The sequence below is a fragment of the Ursus arctos genome, unplaced genomic scaffold (genome assembly GCF_023065955.2).
Source record: "Ursus arctos isolate Adak ecotype North America unplaced genomic scaffold, UrsArc2.0 scaffold_5, whole genome shotgun sequence".
Lineage (NCBI taxonomy): Eukaryota > Metazoa > Chordata > Mammalia > Carnivora > Ursidae > Ursus > Ursus arctos.
In genome coordinates, this window is record NW_026623067.1 from 24,412,976 (window position 1) to 24,430,489 (window position 17,514).

General features: G+C 42.9%; 1 protein-coding gene across 13 annotated transcripts in view; it reads right to left on the reverse strand.

The window, feature by feature from the left end:
- Positions 1–17,514, reverse strand: part of ZNF608 (zinc finger protein 608) — a 745,410-nt gene that overhangs the window by 391,158 nt on the left and 336,738 nt on the right. For 11 of the 13 annotated variants that reach the window (XM_057306992.1, XM_057306984.1, XM_057306986.1 and 8 more), the window contains one exon: positions 1,969–2,129. The gene's annotated coding sequence lies outside the window, so the exon portion shown is untranslated. Of the gene's footprint in view, positions 1–1,968; positions 2,130–16,080; positions 16,265–17,514 lie in introns of all 13 variants that reach the window. The other 2 variants (XM_057306981.1, XM_057306982.1) reach the window with 1 other exon arrangement.

The window sequence follows — 17,514 nt, forward strand, 5'->3', positions numbered from 1 at the left end:
ACCAACCGACCCTCACATTGGCTGAAACCATAAAGATCAGTTGGCTCTTACAACTGAAAAATCAACAGGTATGGTGGGCTGGTAAGGTCTGATTCCTCTTCCTGTTCTCTTTCTCTTCCTTATCACCTTCCCTTTCTTTCTTATTCCTTTTTTTCATTTCCTTTCCTCTCTGTTCCTAAAATAGTCAGTCCCAAATCAAGTTGGTGGGTTTTGGGCAAAGTAGGCATTGGTGTAAGGAGGGGAAGATGGGAGCTGTGGCAGGCCAGAGCAGAGCGTCAAAGCCTGAGCAGGGTAAGGAGGGTGTTGACGGTAGGGGATGGAGAGACTTGATGTGGGATGTGGAACTTGGTCGAGATAAGGGGGGGCATCTATGCAGACATCGTGAACCCCTCGCAAGGTATATCACGTTCTTGCCAAAGATGCGTAACCTAAATCCAATCGTGAGCAAATACCAGACAGACTCAGATGGAGGGATATTTCCCACAAAATAACTGCCACATCATCTTCTAAAGTGTCAAGAGGAAGAATGCAAAGAAGGACTGAAGGACTGTTCGAGATTGAAAGAGGCAGAAAGACATAAAAACTAAAAGCAAGGCAACATTCTGGACCAGACTGTTTTGCTTAAAAGTAGCTTATTAGACAACTGACAAAACTTGAACGCGATTTGAGAATAAGATGAAAGTAATGAATAAATGTCAATATCCTAATTTTGAGGGTTCGATTTTGCTTATTCAGGACAATATCCTTACACACAGATAATATATCCTCATTTGCAGAAAGTAAATTCTCAAGTATCAAGTTGCCATGCACATAAACCTCAGATGAAGGAGGTTTAAATAAGTGAACGAAAATCTGGGTAGTTATCAAAAGATGGGAAGGGGTTGATGGGCAGGGAGTTACAATACCCACACTGATGGGCCATAAACCATTGACACGAAGAGCCTGGGGTTCCACAGTCGGACTGTTTAGGAAAACATCTTAGTTTTGTTTATTTCCAGCTATGTGACTTTGGGCAATTTTTTCACTCTCTTTTTGCCAAATACGCATATATATGCAGTGAAGATAACCTTACCACCGTCACAGGATGACTGGGAGAAATCAATAATCAGCACATAAGAAGTGCTCAGAATAGCACCTGGTGTACCGCGAGCATTCCAAAACCATTAACTATTATTATTATCTCATTTAATTTTTACAAACTCCAATTTTATAGATGTGCTGATTCAAGAGATACCTGCTGCTTGCTTGCTATATGCTTGTCATGGTCTGTTCTACAAGTCAAGAATATAAAAATGATCCGGACAGACCAGATCTTTCTACGATGCAGTTACATAAGCAGCTTGCTTAAGATCGGACAGCAATGGTCAGAGCTTGGACTTGAGGTCAGGCTTCTTACATTCTCACTTTCCTTTCCAGGACCAACTATGGTTTAAGTGGACAGGGTCAGAGTGCATACTGAAACCAAGCAGAATGTTCCAGAAATGATAATGCTTGAGGCGGCATTTTTTTCCCTCCAAATTTCACATATATTTGCCAGCTTTGTGAATCGCTAAAACTCTGATTGACAGTAGTTTCAAAGACTACATTGGAAAAGGAGAGTTTGATCTTGTGTTTAGCTAAGACTTAACTGAACACTGACCATGTCACATACTGTGTATCAACTCCTTTGGTCTTCAGGACAACCCTGGAGAGTCCCTGATATTATTCTGCCCACATTCCAGATAAAGAAAGGAAGGCTCCTAGAAATAAATTAACTTGCCCAAAGTCACAGAGCAGTGGCTGGTAGGCCAACAATTCAAATCCAACTAAGTCTAACTGGTTTTTTTTTTCCTCTCCTCCAGTTAACTATGGTACTTGAAGCGACAGCAAAGAGTTAATACTTAATTCATTAGCATTTTTTGAGCAACTACCATTTCCTCAGACACTATCTTCAATACTCCAGGTGCTAGAAAGCTGGGCGATTCCTACCTTCAAAGCAGTCCTCCGCTGGTCTGGTGTATGCAATATACATATGAAGTCTTCCGGACAACCAGTCGTGAATGAAGAGTAGAGCCGTCCTTGGGCTGTCAAGGGTCAGGAAAGTCTCCCGAGGCTGCTATTCTGCTGCAGCACCTGAGGGCAGGCTCAGCCTGTGTGCCAAACAGAAGTGCAGGTTGATTTTTAATACAGAGCAGAATTCTATGTATCTACTCTAAGGACAATGGCAGGAGAGGCAATCATTCAAATGAGGGCAGCCGAGAACGTGAAACAGACCCAACAGTGGAATCCTCTGGTTTTTATCCCATCTCCCCAGGAGGCTCTCTGGCACAGTACGAAAACAGTCTTTAGAGAATGTACCAAGCATGCAAGCTCTGCATCCACTCCCACTTCATATGCCTCCTCTCATTCTGTTGCTCTATCTCACGTCCTCTTTTTCTGTGCTCTTACGCATCCCCTTCCTGCCTCTGCTTGCTCCTTGTCTTTCTGCACCTTTCAATTCTTCTCTGCCTTTTCCTTAAGCCTGGCAGTGGCCCTTGAAGGCTCTGCCCATCCTACTGCTGACATCTGGAGCAAAGGGTTTGCTAAACCTGTGTTCTGGGTGATAGGGCCTCAGACGGAATCCCTGACTCATGGCGACTATTAGGGATCCCGTGGAACTTCTCACTGTGGTGTTAACGGAATGATCTGGGCCTGTGCCCTCTGAGCTATTGCTCTGGTCTCCTGCAGGCCCTCGTCTGCAGTTTCAATTCAAGAGTCATCTCTCACATCTTCAAAGTCTCTTCCTCCGATTTGCCCCGGTCAGGGCCATCGCTAGGCACACATTGGCTGTTGGCCTATGGATTCTCTCTCCCTAACCACAGCCATTTCCAGCATTTCCCCCAGTGAATTCATGCCATCCCCTGGCCGCCCGAGCCTCTAACTTGAGAGGGACACCCAAACCTGTCTTCTGAGTGACATTACATGCTCTGAAACTGTTCTTTGCTCTGTTCCCCTTTTCCTACCCAACCATGCTAGTCCTCTATCCTATTTTCCTGGGCCTCCCCGTCTGTTGGGGAACAGCTATCTAGGCTGAGAAACTAATCCATGTTAAAGGGATACCACTTGCAAATGATGGAGAGTTTTCCTGAATTCTCTCCCCAAAATTTGACTTCTAAAGCACAGATAATAATCCTCTATTGAGCAATTAGCATGTGTCAAGCACTTATATGGGTGTTTTACATGTGGCTTATTTAATATTCATAACAAATCTGTAAGTGCTATTGGTGCTATTAATATCAGCCCCATTTTACGGACAAAGAAAGTGAGGCAAAAAGAGGTTACGTAACTCACCCCAAGTCCCCCGGAGAGTAAATGACAGAGCCAGGATTTGCTTCCAGGCATTTTGGTCCTTGAGCATCTGCTCTTCCCAAAACCCATGCTTCTTGGCAAGCCTACCTCATCCCCTCAGTGGGATCACGTTGCTCTGCTACTCGCCCTCAAGATACCCTCCAAGGCTAGATGATGCTGCTGGAACCAATGGATAGCAAACAAGCCCTACAGCATCTGGTCCCCACACTACCTTCGAGGAATTAGCCTGTATTTCTCTGCCTCACTTGCTGATGTTTGGAATGTCCCTTCTCTTCCTATAATTCATCGTCTCCTAAGTCGGCCTTCAATCACTCTATTACCCCTGCATGAACGTCTTTTCCCATGCTCTCTGACTGGAAAAACCTTGCTCACTCTTTGAAACCCATCTCAAAATCTTGTCCTCTTCGCAGCTATCCTCCAGGCAGGTAATTAAGTATTTATACTTTTTTGCTCCTAACTACTTCATCATGTATGCGACAGTGTGCAAACGAGCTTGGGGGGAAAAGATGACTTTACATAGCCTGGGGCTCCAAATATATAGCTGGGTTCCCGTTTGCTTGTTCGCTCTCTTTCTCTCTGCTACCACGAAAAGGTTCTCTGGGTATCGCGGAGTGGAGGCTATGGGCAGCCTGAGATGCACGGCCTATTGGTTTAGCAATTCTGGTAAAGAGAATGCTTTTTCTCCAATAGCCTTAAAAGAAAGGTCACAGAGAAGGTTCTAATTAGCCTGGCTTAGAACATCTGTCCAACCCTAAACCTGTTACTGTAACTGGGTAGGGGGGTGGGGAGGTGGAATTTAGTATTTAACACCTGCTTTCTATGACCATCCCATTTGCAGAAAGGGTACCAAGAGCAGACACAATGGTCAGCCTATACTAAATAAATGAAAAGTTGATGCCACTGGAAACTGGGTTATTTAAATGCAGGAGCAAAAGGTGCTGGGAAGATCAAAGATTTCCATGATATTCTACCCACAGGTTGGCTAACATTCATACTACTCTTCTTCATGCATACTATTTCCCAAACACTTTTACTATGAACTCTTCCACTAACGACCAAAGGCACATTATACAAAAAATAAAAAATAAATTAAAAAAAAACCCCAACCAACCAAGAAAACCCCCCCACAATCAGAAAGTCTGTCTGATTGCCATGCCCACATCCATGTTCAGGACCTCTGCTCTCAGTTCCAAGCAAGTGAGGCTCTTAATGCTACAGGAGCCTGTGAAATTAACCACTCAACACACTCCATATATAGTGCCGGGGTCAAACAAGTTAGACATGCCAGGAACTACTATTTAGAAATTACCTACGATGATTACTGCTCTCAAACATGTGTCATATCCTGCCAAGCAGAGATTGCAAAGATTCCTACCCATCAATAAACTAACTTCCTAGATCCCTTAATACAACCGTCCTGGTTCTGTCCTCTGGGAAGATTAGCCATGTCCATTGTCCTTCAATATCACATTTGAGAGAATATGGAATAATATTCTTTTCCTGGGACTTAACTGCCACAGGACCCCAATCCTTATTGATGAAATTTTAGGGGATAAGAAATTGCAGACCTAGACCTTGCAAAATGAGTACCTTAAAATTCTACTTGGCTACCACACAATAAACTTTCTAGAAAACCCACAGATCAGTCACTTAAGTCAGAGAATTTGTCAAGGTGTGGTTTCTGAATCTGGGTTAGGGTTACATTGCCTGTCTCTTAGTGAGAGGTCCCCTCACAGCCCTCAACTTAAAGTGTTCTCACAGGGGCACCTGGGTGGCTCAGTTTGTTAAGCATCAACTCTGGGTTTCAGTTCAGGTCATGATCTTGCAGTTGTGGGATCAAGCCCCAAGTTGGGCTCTATGCTCAACGGGTAGCCTGCTTGTGATTCTCTCTTTCTCTCCTTGTCTCTCTCCCCCCCAACAAAATAAATATTTAAAACCATTTTTTTTTCTCAAAGTGGAGCTCTCTCCTCTGTGCTCTGTGATGACCCAGCTGAAACCTAAGCTAAGACCTTTCTAACAACGCCCAGTTGAGAACTGTGAAAAGTGATCAAGAGAGTGAGGTTGTAGGTATGTAGGGATAGGAGCATACGGAAACTCTCTTTACCTTTCATTCATTCTTGCTTTGAATCTAAAACTTTAAAAATTAAATTAAGCTTACTAATTTTTTAAAAGTAAAATATTCCAGATGCTCACATTTTCCCACAAAACCCTCCAAAATTACATTTTTTTTGTAGGAATATTCTCGTATCGGGAAACAACCAATGATATCATAAGAGGCTGCTCTGCTGCCACTCAAGTATTGTCAAGTTCTTGGTCAGAGGCGGGAGAATGTTCATGCCCGACCAGGACATGGCCAATTCCATCTTTTAGCTTTGGTTATCTGCTACGTCCTACTCCTGACACCAATTTCTGCATCAGTTGGGGTCTTTTGATTACAGGCACCAGAAGCAGACTTTAGCTAACAAAAAGCAATAAAAACTAACAACAAAACGACAACAAAAGAAACAATTATACAAGAGAAATTCATGGATGGACTCAATGTCTCTCATGGACTTGCAAGAGGAACTGGATCATCAGGCCTCAGGAAACACAGAAACATGGTAGTTCTCTGAATCTTGATGGTGGAGAGTAATGGGCCATCTCTCCAGAGGGTTGCCACTAGAGGGAAATAACTTCTGTTATCTGTCCTGTGCCATTTAGCTCATGACTCAAACCCCAGGCAAAGAATGGGATTGACTTGAGTCACATGCTCAGGCCTAAAGAAATCCAGGATGTGGCAAGAGATGGGGGAATGGACTACTTTCTCTCAGATTGGCTAAGTCTCATGCTTGGGCCCAAATGTGAGGTTGATAAAACACAGGGTCATGGTCAGAATTGATTTCCTACTGCAAAGAAAATTTGTGACACCAGAGAAAATGGAAACGATGATGGGAAAGCCAACTTAATAAATTCCCACTAAGATATCAAGTAGAGTCCTTAATTCTTTGCCTTTCATTTTGTTGTTTATATGTCTAGCACTCTTACTAGACTTGATATTGTTTTAAACAATGTCCCAGTGTCTATTTGAAAATTAGATACATACTGCTTTCTCCATACATGTTTTGTAATTGCTAGCTTACAGTGTTATTCATTTAAGACATACTAACAGGGATTTTTTTTTTTTTTAAAGATTTTATTTATTTGACAGGACAGAGACAGCCAGCGAGAGAGGGAACACAAGCAGGGGGAGTGGGAGAGGAAGAAGCAGGCTCATAGCGGAGGAGCCTGATGTGGGGCTCGATCCCATAACGCCAGGATCACGCTCTGAGCCGAAGGCAGACGCTTAACCGCTGTGCCACCCAGGCGCCCCAGGGATTTTTTTTTTAAGATTTTATTTATTTATTTGACAGAGAGAGACACACCCAGCGAGAGAGGGAACACAAGCAGGGGGACAGGAAGAGGAAGAAGCAGGCTCCCAGTGGAGCAGGGAGCCCGATGCAGGGCTCAATCCCAGGATCCCAGGATCACGCCCTGGGCCGAAGGCAGATGCTTAACGATTGAGCCACCCAGGCTCAATCCCTCAATCCCCCTCAATCCCTAACAGGGATCTTCTAGTTACACTGCCACCCTCCACCCTTTTAAGAGGTGATATAAATGGCAGGTAACATTTTTGCATGAGTCATTCATCTAAGCACAACAAGTCACTCCAACTGGTAACTCTAAACTTAGAGTGGAAAGGACACTTAAGAGTTCCATTTCCAGGGGAGCCTGTGTAGCTCAGTTGGGTAAGTGCCCAACTCTTGATTTCGGCTCAGATCATCGTTTCAGGGTCTTGGGATCAAGCCCTGCCTTGGGCTCTGCGCTCACCAGGGAGTCTGCTTGTCCCTCTGCCCCTCCCCCTGCTTGTAAACTCTCTCACTCTTGCTCAAATAAATAAGTAAAATCTTAAAAAAAAAAAAAAAAAAAAAAAAAAAAGGAGTTCCAGTTTCCAGTCCCTTTCCTCGTCTTCACATCTACCCCAGGCCCCCCTGTACATGTCACACTGAGAAAAGGACTTTCCCACAGTCTAGAGAGGAAGAATAGCCAAATAGCAGAGCCATTCAGTAGACAGGCTGTGGAGTCATAAACCCCAGGTCTACATATGGGCTACAGTCAGTGCATGAAATGGGAATAACATCATCTACTTCATGCTTGACGTGAAGACTAAATCCAATAATGTTTATAAGGTCTTAGCACAGTTTACCGCACATGGCAAAACCCAATAAATAGTATCGCTTTTATTAAATCTGGCCTGCCATTAGATTTGATATGTGAATACTTCCAGGGGATTTTTCTTTTTACAATAACCACAGATTATAAATAACCTAATAGAACAATCATGTTGGAATCTCTGCTACTTTGCTAGCTCTGATCCCATTAATGATGCATTATCGGTCTTATTAATGATCACCATGCTATCCCTTACACAAATATTAAGTTTTGCCTTTTAGCCCTAGGCCCTTTATTCCTGTGCTCATTAACTTTGTACTGTTATAAAGTCATTCTCTGTCACTCTTTATTCTTGCTCCTCTAGGTGATTTTATACTAATAAGAACTCCTTGCATTGAGCAAACTTGCCACGAATGTCACTTTATCTTTTGTCACAGGTTGGACGTGCTGCTCCCATTAGACTTTGAAAGAAAGCTCAAGATTGAAAGCATACAGTTTCCAGAACTCCTGGTATCACTGAATTTAGCTGTGCTCCCTTTCTATTTTCCTCTTTTCTTTTCCCGTTCTCTCTGTTCCCACATACCTGCGGGAGAAGCTGGACACCGTGCCCACGTAAGGTTAATTCCCTGAGTCTCTAGGTCTTGGGGCTAGAGAATAAGAAGGGCGGCACTTGCGTGGGCCTCCCTGGATTACGTCAACGCGGGACTCATTTGGGGCCCTCTGTAGACATTTGTAAGGATGCCAGGCCAACAAAGTCTTTAATCTCAATCTTCTATTGTGCTATGTTCTAAAACACTCTGGAATGAAAGGATGACATTTAAACAAAACTTCTCTTACCTCTTTGAGTGTTAAGTGCATATTTTATTATTATTATTATTATTATTATTATTAGTTGAACATAAAATGTATACAATTCTTTTTCTAAACTTAAAAATATTCACTCATCTATTCAGTTAATACTGACTAAGCCTCTCCTTTGTCCTAAACAATAGAGACAGAGAGTGAACAATGCAGATCATGGTCTGGACCCTTACAGCCATACCATCTAGTGTCAAAAACTAATAATTAAATAAACAATTATAAAAGAAAGCAGTAAGCACTGCCATAGAAGAGAGTCAAGGCACCCTAGAAGCATGCAGCAGGAGCCTTTAATACGATGGATATCAGAGAAGACTGGGCTATTGAGTGAGATTTAGTTACATTAAAAGGAGCACGGAAAAAAGAATAAAGGCAGAGTCAACAGTGAAGGTACATACAAGGACCTACAAGTGATTATCTTGCACATAGTAAATGCTCAGTAAATACTCGTCGACTGAAAGAGACAGAAAAAGTATGGCATGTTGGTGGAAATGAAGTAAGTTTACTCTACGAAAGAGTACAAGTAGAGAAAACAGTCAGGATGAAGAAGAATGGATAAGGAGAGGCCAGACTATGTAATCCAAAGAAAAGCAATCAAAGTATTGCTTTTTTTTTTTTTTTACACAAAAGACATCGAGACTAAGAAATGTGAAACACGAGAAGGACTTGGATAGATTTTGTTTTAGGATGATCACTTTGGCTGTGGTGTAGACAGTACAGTGGGAACACTACAGGACAAAAACAGACCCTTTAGAAGTATATGGAGTAATCTACGCACGAGAGAACAGTGGCTGGGACTAAGGTATATAGAAAACCGGGTAGATCCAAGCAGTATATAGAGTTGTGTGAAAATGTCTTTGAGACACCAGATAAGGACTGGCTAGGAAAAGGGATCGAGGAGGGATCTCAAGTTCCTAGCCTGGACTACGACGTCATTTGCTGACAAAAGTAACGTGGTGAGAAAGAGCAGGTTTGGAACAAAAGATAATTTGCTCTGTACTGAGTTGCAGATGCCTGTTTAACATCCAGACAGAGATGTCTAGTAGGCAGTTGGGTAAGTGGGAGTGAAGTCCAGCAAAGACACATATGTTGGAAATAAAGATTTGGAAGTTGTACGAATAGGGATGGAAAATTAAGCACACTGAAATGGATGGGCTCACATGTTGAGGGGAGAATCCAACCAGGACCAATCCTAAAGACCTAGGCAGATTTGAAGAAAAAAAAATGAGATTGCAAAAAAAAAAAAAAAAAAAAAAAAAAAATCCAAGAGGAAGTAGCCAGAGAATAATGGGGGAAACCAGGAGTCTATGATGCCAGGGACGTCAATGAGGAGAGTGTTTTAAGATAATCAAAGTTATCATCAGTATCAAATGCTGCCCCTGAGTTAAATATGATTATGCCTAGAAATTGTATAGCCAATGAATTTGGCAACAAGCCTATCTCTTGTGACCCAGAAGAGTAGGTTCAGAAGCGAGTGGGAGTAAAACAGATTACTTTAGGTGGAAGAATTAGGGGAGGGAGGGAAGGAGAGAGAGAGAGGGAAAGAAAGAAAGAAAGGAAGAAAGAAAGGAAGGAAGGGAGAAAGAAAGAAAAGAGGGAGAGAGAGAGAGGGAGAAAGGAAGAGAGAGAGACAGAGAGAGAGGGAGGGAGGGAAGGACCAGTAACGTAGACTTATTTCAGGAAGATTTACTGTTAAGAAAAAAGAAGGAAAGTCAGTCGCCAAAGGAAGGAATGGGTCCAGTGGGAGGGGCTCAAGGATAGATTGGAAAGAAATCGCCAAATGGGACAAAGTTGAAGACGTGAAAAGGAAGGAGCACAAAGAATGGATGGAGAGCTCTGGGAAAGTGAAAACTCTGGGAACAAAGGGAGGGGAATCTATTTGGGAGAAGGGACACACATTTCACCAAAATAGGGGGAGAACAAAATGGGCAGAGATGCAAGTGTGGGCATAGAGGTAGGTGGTTGTGGGAGAGCGGGTTGATGGCCCAGTTTTCTCTGTAAAAGACACAGGAGGGGCCTCCAATGAGAGTCAACAGGAAGGTGGAGGGACAGGAAGTTGAAGGAGAATGGAAGCTTGAGGAAAAAGAACACGTGAGAAACACAGAGAAGGATAACGGGGTGACACAGGGAGCCCAGTAGAAGTGGTGGATCTTAAAGGTGTGTTTGACGGTCTTCATACCATCCAGCACTTAACCAATGCTAACAGCACAAACACAGAGAGGCACAGGGATGGACCCACTCGGATTACTCTCCTGGCTTCAGAAGACAAATAGCTTGCTCTCTCCTGGGCTTACAGGAAGGAGTCAAATCTATTAATTTAGAGAGATTCATACAAAATGGACAAATTACTTAAAATTACTACGGCCCCCAACGCCATGAAAGAAGCAAGAGTAGAAGCAGCGGTGGGTGGGCTAACGCTTGAGACCTAAATTCTAAGCGTAACTCTGCCCCAAACCTCTATGCCTCCTTCATCCAATCACTGGGTCTCAGTTTCCTCATCTATAACCTGAAAGGACTGTATGCGACATTATCCTCCAAGTCAAGATCTAAGTTTCTGTGAAAACATTGCTGTTCCCTTACATCAGGTGGGAGGGTATCTCTACAACATCACCATAAAAAACCCATTTCACTAACAGCAACATGGAGGGAGAAACTTCTAGAAACTCTCTTTTATTAGAGAATAGAGATCCCCTGACTATCTCCAAACCCATATCCCAACCACCGTCAAAAACACCCCAGATTAGGCTTGCAGAATGAATGATCTAGAGAATCTGTGGAACGATCTAGAAAGCAGTTTGACTGGTTAGCCTATCGGAGAGAAAACACAGCACGTCCTGGCCAGGGTGAAGTGACTGATCTGTGATGTCACTTCCCAGATTCACAATAAAAATCCTCCGCAGACAGGGAAAGACGTATTGGGGGACACAATGAACAAACCTTTGTGTAACTGCAAAACTGACACACAGTTTCAAGCCAAAAAAAAAAAAAAAAAAATTAAAATTTTTAAAAAACCCAAAAAACAAAAAAACACCTTTTAAAAAATAACTTTCCTAAAAACTCAGGCCAAAGAGCAGAAGCGGGATTTTTCTTTCATTTTCTTTCTCTGCCAGATGAGTAATTTCAGAACAACTGCTGAGTGCCGAACAATAAGACATTCAAGGACCAAAACGGGAGAGTCATTTTGTTCACAACACCCTGGGGTAGCTGTTCACTGTCTCTGGCAGACAAAATTATTTTCCAGCCGGCTCCTGGAGGGCCATCTATAAACAAATTAGAAATTTCAAAGGGTTTGTTTTCTGCCTTCTGGCTGCCAGTAGGGGCCGTTCCCTTTGTGTCCTTCATATGAAAAAGTAATTTAACAAAGAAAAAAGAGAGAGTGCACCTCAGTTCAAAACAGACAAGCTTGTACAGTCTCTCCCCCTCCCTCCCCGTCATCTCCCTCTGTCCATTGTCATGTTTGGTCAGTTTGCTGTCAAAACAACTTTTATTGTATGCAGCTTTCGGTCCTGTGGGGCTCCAGGAGCTTGAGAGACAAGCTGTTTTCCTACAGCAGTTCCATCAATAAGAAGAAAATGGAAAATGAGCACTGATTTACGGCCAATTCTCCTTAACACGCAGCAGCAGAAAACGCCCACCCGGCTATCAAGGGAGGCAAAGTGGCAAGGGGTGTCCATTCGCCACCCCATTCGGATGCAGACCCAAGAAGGCACAGCCTCAAAATAAGAGAGACCTCTGAACATTTTACAGGAGCTTGTCAAGCAAGGCACAAGGCTCTATTTCAACGGGAAGGAAAAAAATATCGAGTCTGCCTCCTATCAACTCTGAACAGAAGTTAAGCTTCCTATCTGGTACCACTAAAAATTAGCCCTCCCCTGCAAAATATCCTAGCTGATCGCAAGTCCCAGATATTTGGAGAGAAGCAGCACGTTATATTTCCCATGAGAAAACTAACTGAATTCGTCCTCCATTTACTCCTAAGGAGCCCGACCTAAGGAGTAGGGAAGCTCTATGTATAGGGACCCAGCAAACTTTCCCGGAGACGGGGCTGGCAGGCTACGGTCCCTGCTCCCAGTTTTATGTGGCCCGAAGTCACCATATGGAGAACATGATGCTTTCCTGAGTTTTGGCATGCCAAGTCCATTTTCTCGTTATTATCTGAGTTCTGATTCTTTGGGATTGATTTGGGGCTTGGCTGGCAATCAAGAGCTGAAGAATAGGAGGCCGGCAAATGCAGCTATTTCTAGCGTGCGGCTATGCTCCACTAATCATAGTTTAAGTGGCATGCCGAATCTAGCTGGCTTTCTAGAGCCCCGTTCGGAGGTCTGCCCTTGAAGGTGAAGAGGTCTTAAAAGCCTTCCTACCACGGTACATTTCATTTAAGGAAATTCTTGGCTCAGGAAAACCAATTTGAAGCTCCTGGGAGTATGCCAAGAGCCAGAAAAATACTGTGGGGCTTAATGTGAGTCTGTGCATTTTTTTTTCCCTCTATACTTTGCATGCCTCTATTTCCAGATCCCTGTGTGCAGAGTCTCTGGGTTCTGCAGGGAGATTTCCAGCAGCCATTCCTGCCTTGGGGTGCAAGAGGGAAGGAACACTGGCTTGTAGGAGCAAAAGTGTCAGGGCACTCAGAGCTCCAGTCCGAAGTGCGTGCACATGCATGTGCGTGTGGACGGGTGTGTTTGCTGCTGGGGGAGACAGAGGAGAGCGTGCAGGACGCTAGTGAATGAAATGGAGGTGCAGGACAGCAACGGGACACCCCAACTGGGCTGAGACTCAAGGACCACCCCATAGCCTCGGATAAGCAAAATTCTCAGAACAGCATTCAAGTTGGGAGAAGCAACACCCACTCACGGTTCCCCAACAATCCTTTCCCCTACCCCCAAATAGGATCTTCCGCACCTACCCCCGAATGCACGTGCGGCTGCCCATTAAGAAACCACCACCATTTTCAATTCATTTACTTTGAAAAATCCCTCCATGTGAGATGTATTCCTCGTGTGGCTCCCCTGAGCGAGAGGAAGTCATCCCTTGCTGCACACGTTAAAGAAAAGCCTCATCTTGGAAGTACAGAAAGGGAGTCCGATTTCAACGAGAATATTTATAGTCCTTGGGCTGAGATGGTTGACCTAAGTTCAAATGACTAATAGAGAACAGACAAGTACCCCTTCCCGTCCCCCCCCCCCCCCCAAGGAATACAGTATTGTGCTGAAGACAAGATTTCATAAGGGTAAACACACCCGTCATCTAAGGACGACGAAATGTAAACCACAGAGGGAGCCTAGCTAGTGTATTCCATACCGTACAGCAGTTTTACTAATTGTTTATTTCCTTCACCAGATGGGCCTTTTAAATTTTCCTCTCTGCATCCTTTAGTTCTAACAGCAAACACCCTGCCCACCTGATTGGCTTTGGTGCCTACATGGCCCATTCCTGGATCTTGGCCAGACATCGTGTATGTAGGGGTAACGCCAGCCTCCAGCAGCCCTCTGCCCTGAGTCAGGATATTCAACAGGAACATTTGACTCATAATTGGTTCTCCTCGTGTTCAGTAGATTGCAATAACTCAGCTGTCCGGGATCTGTGTATCCACGCTCTTGGCTTTCAGCAGCAAATATTTCATAACCACGATGCTCAGACCACGCATCAAATGAAAATCTCCTGTACTCAGAGCTGGTTTTATCATCACAACCCACCAACTGGAAAGCCCTGGAGAGGTGGCATCGCTGCCCCCAGAGCCTCTCGGGCTTAGCCAGATCCTCATCCAGGGGAATTCTCTGCCACTGAACGACTTGAATAGAAACTGGCCCACCCCCACAAGAGGCTCTAATGTTTCAGGGATTCTTCACTGGCCTATCCTGTCCTAGTAAATTGCCAGTTTATCTAGGTTTACTGACTCCTTTACACGCATTCTAACGAAAGTGAAATGACGCGTATGGAATAAAGAGGGATGGAAATGAGAAAAGATGGGGATAAGAAGAAGGCAAAGGAAGGAAAGTCCTAAGGGAGAGAAAAGAGAGAAGAGATCAAGAAGGGAGAAGTGAAAAGAGAGAAAGGCAGAGAAAGAGATCTACTACAGTCTGCACGAAGTTGCCGCTGTATCCATAAAACTACACCATTTGAAACAAATCAAAGAAACTATTATTCCCACCAATATGCTTTCTTCATAATAATCTGGTTTTTATTAATGAGCTGCAGTGGTTCTGGTATTTCTCACTTAGCATATAGGATATTATCTCCAGAATGAAGGCATACAACCGTTCAACTGTCAGATACTGATACTAGCCGCTTGTCAAAGAATTAATAATGAAACTAGATCCATTGACCAAGTATGCCCATAAGGAACCTGTGAGATAATATAATGTTTAAAATAATGCAAGAACTGAAAGTTAACATTCTTCCTTTTCATTAGTCAATGAAATGAAGCACGGTGAAAAAAAAATGCTTGTGATTCAATTTTTGAACCAAGCTCCTTAAATTTCTCAGATGCATACACAAATGAATTCCCCGCATTGGTTAAGCTTAAGTTGGGATACTGTTGTTGCAACTGAGGAGTATTGAATAATACCCATATAGTATTAGGAGTAGGGTACTGTGGTTGGCTCAGCCTAGATCACTTGCCCACCGAGAATAGGAGAGAGGTATGGCTCAGAGTCACTGTAGAATAATAGCCTCGGAGGTCTACCCAGAACCTGGGAGAATCATTTCTCCAAAGAAACGGGTCACTGATAGAAGATAAGAAAAGAAATGCAAAGCAGATGAAAGACAAGTATTGTCCTGAAAACCTTTCTCCTCCACTTCATCCCTATTTTCTGTGGGTTACAATAGGCACGTTAATTACAGAGTATTAATCTCATCACTATGACAACTACTGAGAATCTCACAGAGAAAATGATTTACAGTTGGAAGAGAAATAAAAAGATGATGAGAGGAAGTGTCTCATGAGCAAATGATTTTTAAGCTGACACTGAAAGGATAAATAGGAGTTAAACAAATTAGAGAGTGAAAGCCTTTGAAGGTGAAGAAACCCTAAATGTGAAGTCTCTTAATTCTAAAGAACTGGGAAACTACTACTCTAGTTCATATATAGAAAGGAACAAGAAGGGTGGCTCAGTCTGTTGAGTGTCTGCTGCTTGGTTTCGGCTCAGGTCATGATCTCATGGGTTGTGGAATTGAGCCCCAAGTCAGGCTCCATGCTCAGTGGGGAGTCTGCTTGAGATTCTCTCTTTCCTCTCCCTCTACCCCTCCCCCACTCATGCTATGTCTCTCTCTCTCTCAAATAAATTAAAAAAAAAAAAAAAGGAGCAAGACACAGCAACTCTCATCCTTTTTTTTTTTTTTTTTAAAGATTTTATTTATTTATTCGACAGAGATAGAGACAGCCAGCGAGAGAGGGAACACAGGCAGGGGGAGTGGGAGAGGAAGAAGCAGGCTCATAGCGGAGGAGCCTGATGTGGGGCTCGATCCCATAACGCCGGGATCACGCCCTGAGCCGAAGGCAGACGCTCAACCGCTGTGCCACCCAGGCGCCCCAGCAACTCTCATCCTAACAGCAACAAAAGGTTGAAAAAGCTCCAGAATCAGAGTTTTCAAAAAAAAAAAAAAAACAAAAAAACCCATTAGAAGAGAACACAAAGAAATCCAAATGGACTCAAATCCAAAGTTAGGAAATTTTGGTAGGAGAAAAAAGATTTATTATTGCTCTCATACCTGGCAGAACCACAGCGGGAGGAGGAATCCACTTAGAGAGTAGCCAAAATTCTAAAGAGCTTTTAATAGCCTCATGTGAGAAGACAGATTACAATCCAAAGGAGCCTCAACAAGCCACAAAGGTCTCTAATCACTCGCCATGTCTTTTCCATATGTCTTCACTGAGTGTTCAGGAGTAGTGGACCTAAAGAGTAGAGGCAGGGACGTAGATCAGAAAGAGATACCCCTTGAGATGGTATCTATCTATCTGCTATAGTTTTGTGTGTATACACACACATATATGTTTTATGTAATATGTACTATACACATAGATGATTTCTTATTACATGACATTATGTATTAAATTATTTATGTACACATACACAAACATAACTAGATGATTTTTAAATTTTTTTGGTATTTATTAGCGAAAATACTAACAACGATTATGGTATATGAAATGAGAAGAACACAGTGTGGGATGGGATCAAGGGAATTATTTTATTTTTAGGTTCTTACACTGTACATTGAAGTAGATGACAAATAATTCATATTGTACACTCTAAAGCAATAACTAAAAGCAAATTTAACGTAAGAGATTATACAGACAACACACACGGCAAAAGAGAATAAGATAAATGCAGTTCACTCAGGAGAAGACAGAAAAGAGGAAGAGCAGAAAAAAGAACAAATGGATTAAATAGAAAACATTCACATGAGAGATTCAAATCCAACTATACCAATAATTATATTAAATGTAAATGAACTAAACATACTTATTAAAAGGCAGAAATTATTAGATTAGATTAAAAAAAAATCAAGACCCAACTGTATGTAGTTTATAAGAAACATGTTAATCACAAAGCACAGACAGGTTGGACTTAATTGGTGGGAAAAGGTAGAACGTGTATGGTAGAAAGTCTCCAGAGATGGTCGCCATCAATCCTACCTTGCCTAGACAAGCATGCTGCTTCTCACATCCAAAAATGCAATCTGATTTTCCTCCCCATGGAACCCAGGCTGGCTTTAGTGACTTGTTTTATGAATATAATATAACAGACATGACATTCTGGGACCTTGGAGGCTACTTTATCATAAACCTTGAAGCTCTGCCTGATGTTCTTGGAATGCTGACTTTTTGAATGCTCTTTTTGACAAACCAAGCCCCACACAGTGAGACACCTGGGTCCTCCTTTGTGGAATGAGCAAAAGGTGTGAAAGGGGGCAAGAATTATACTACAGGAGATCTCCCCCTACAGGGACAGAACATCTGGAATGGCAAAGAAAGATTTCTCCCTAAAATTCCTTACCACTGGGATTTTTCCTTAATATATTGTGCTTAACTATGAAGTATATGGTCAGTTGAAGGTAGAGAAGGGTGGGGGACTATCACACTGGGGATGAAAAAAGGTACATATAACAATACCAGAATGATCTTCACAAGGTCATTCTCCC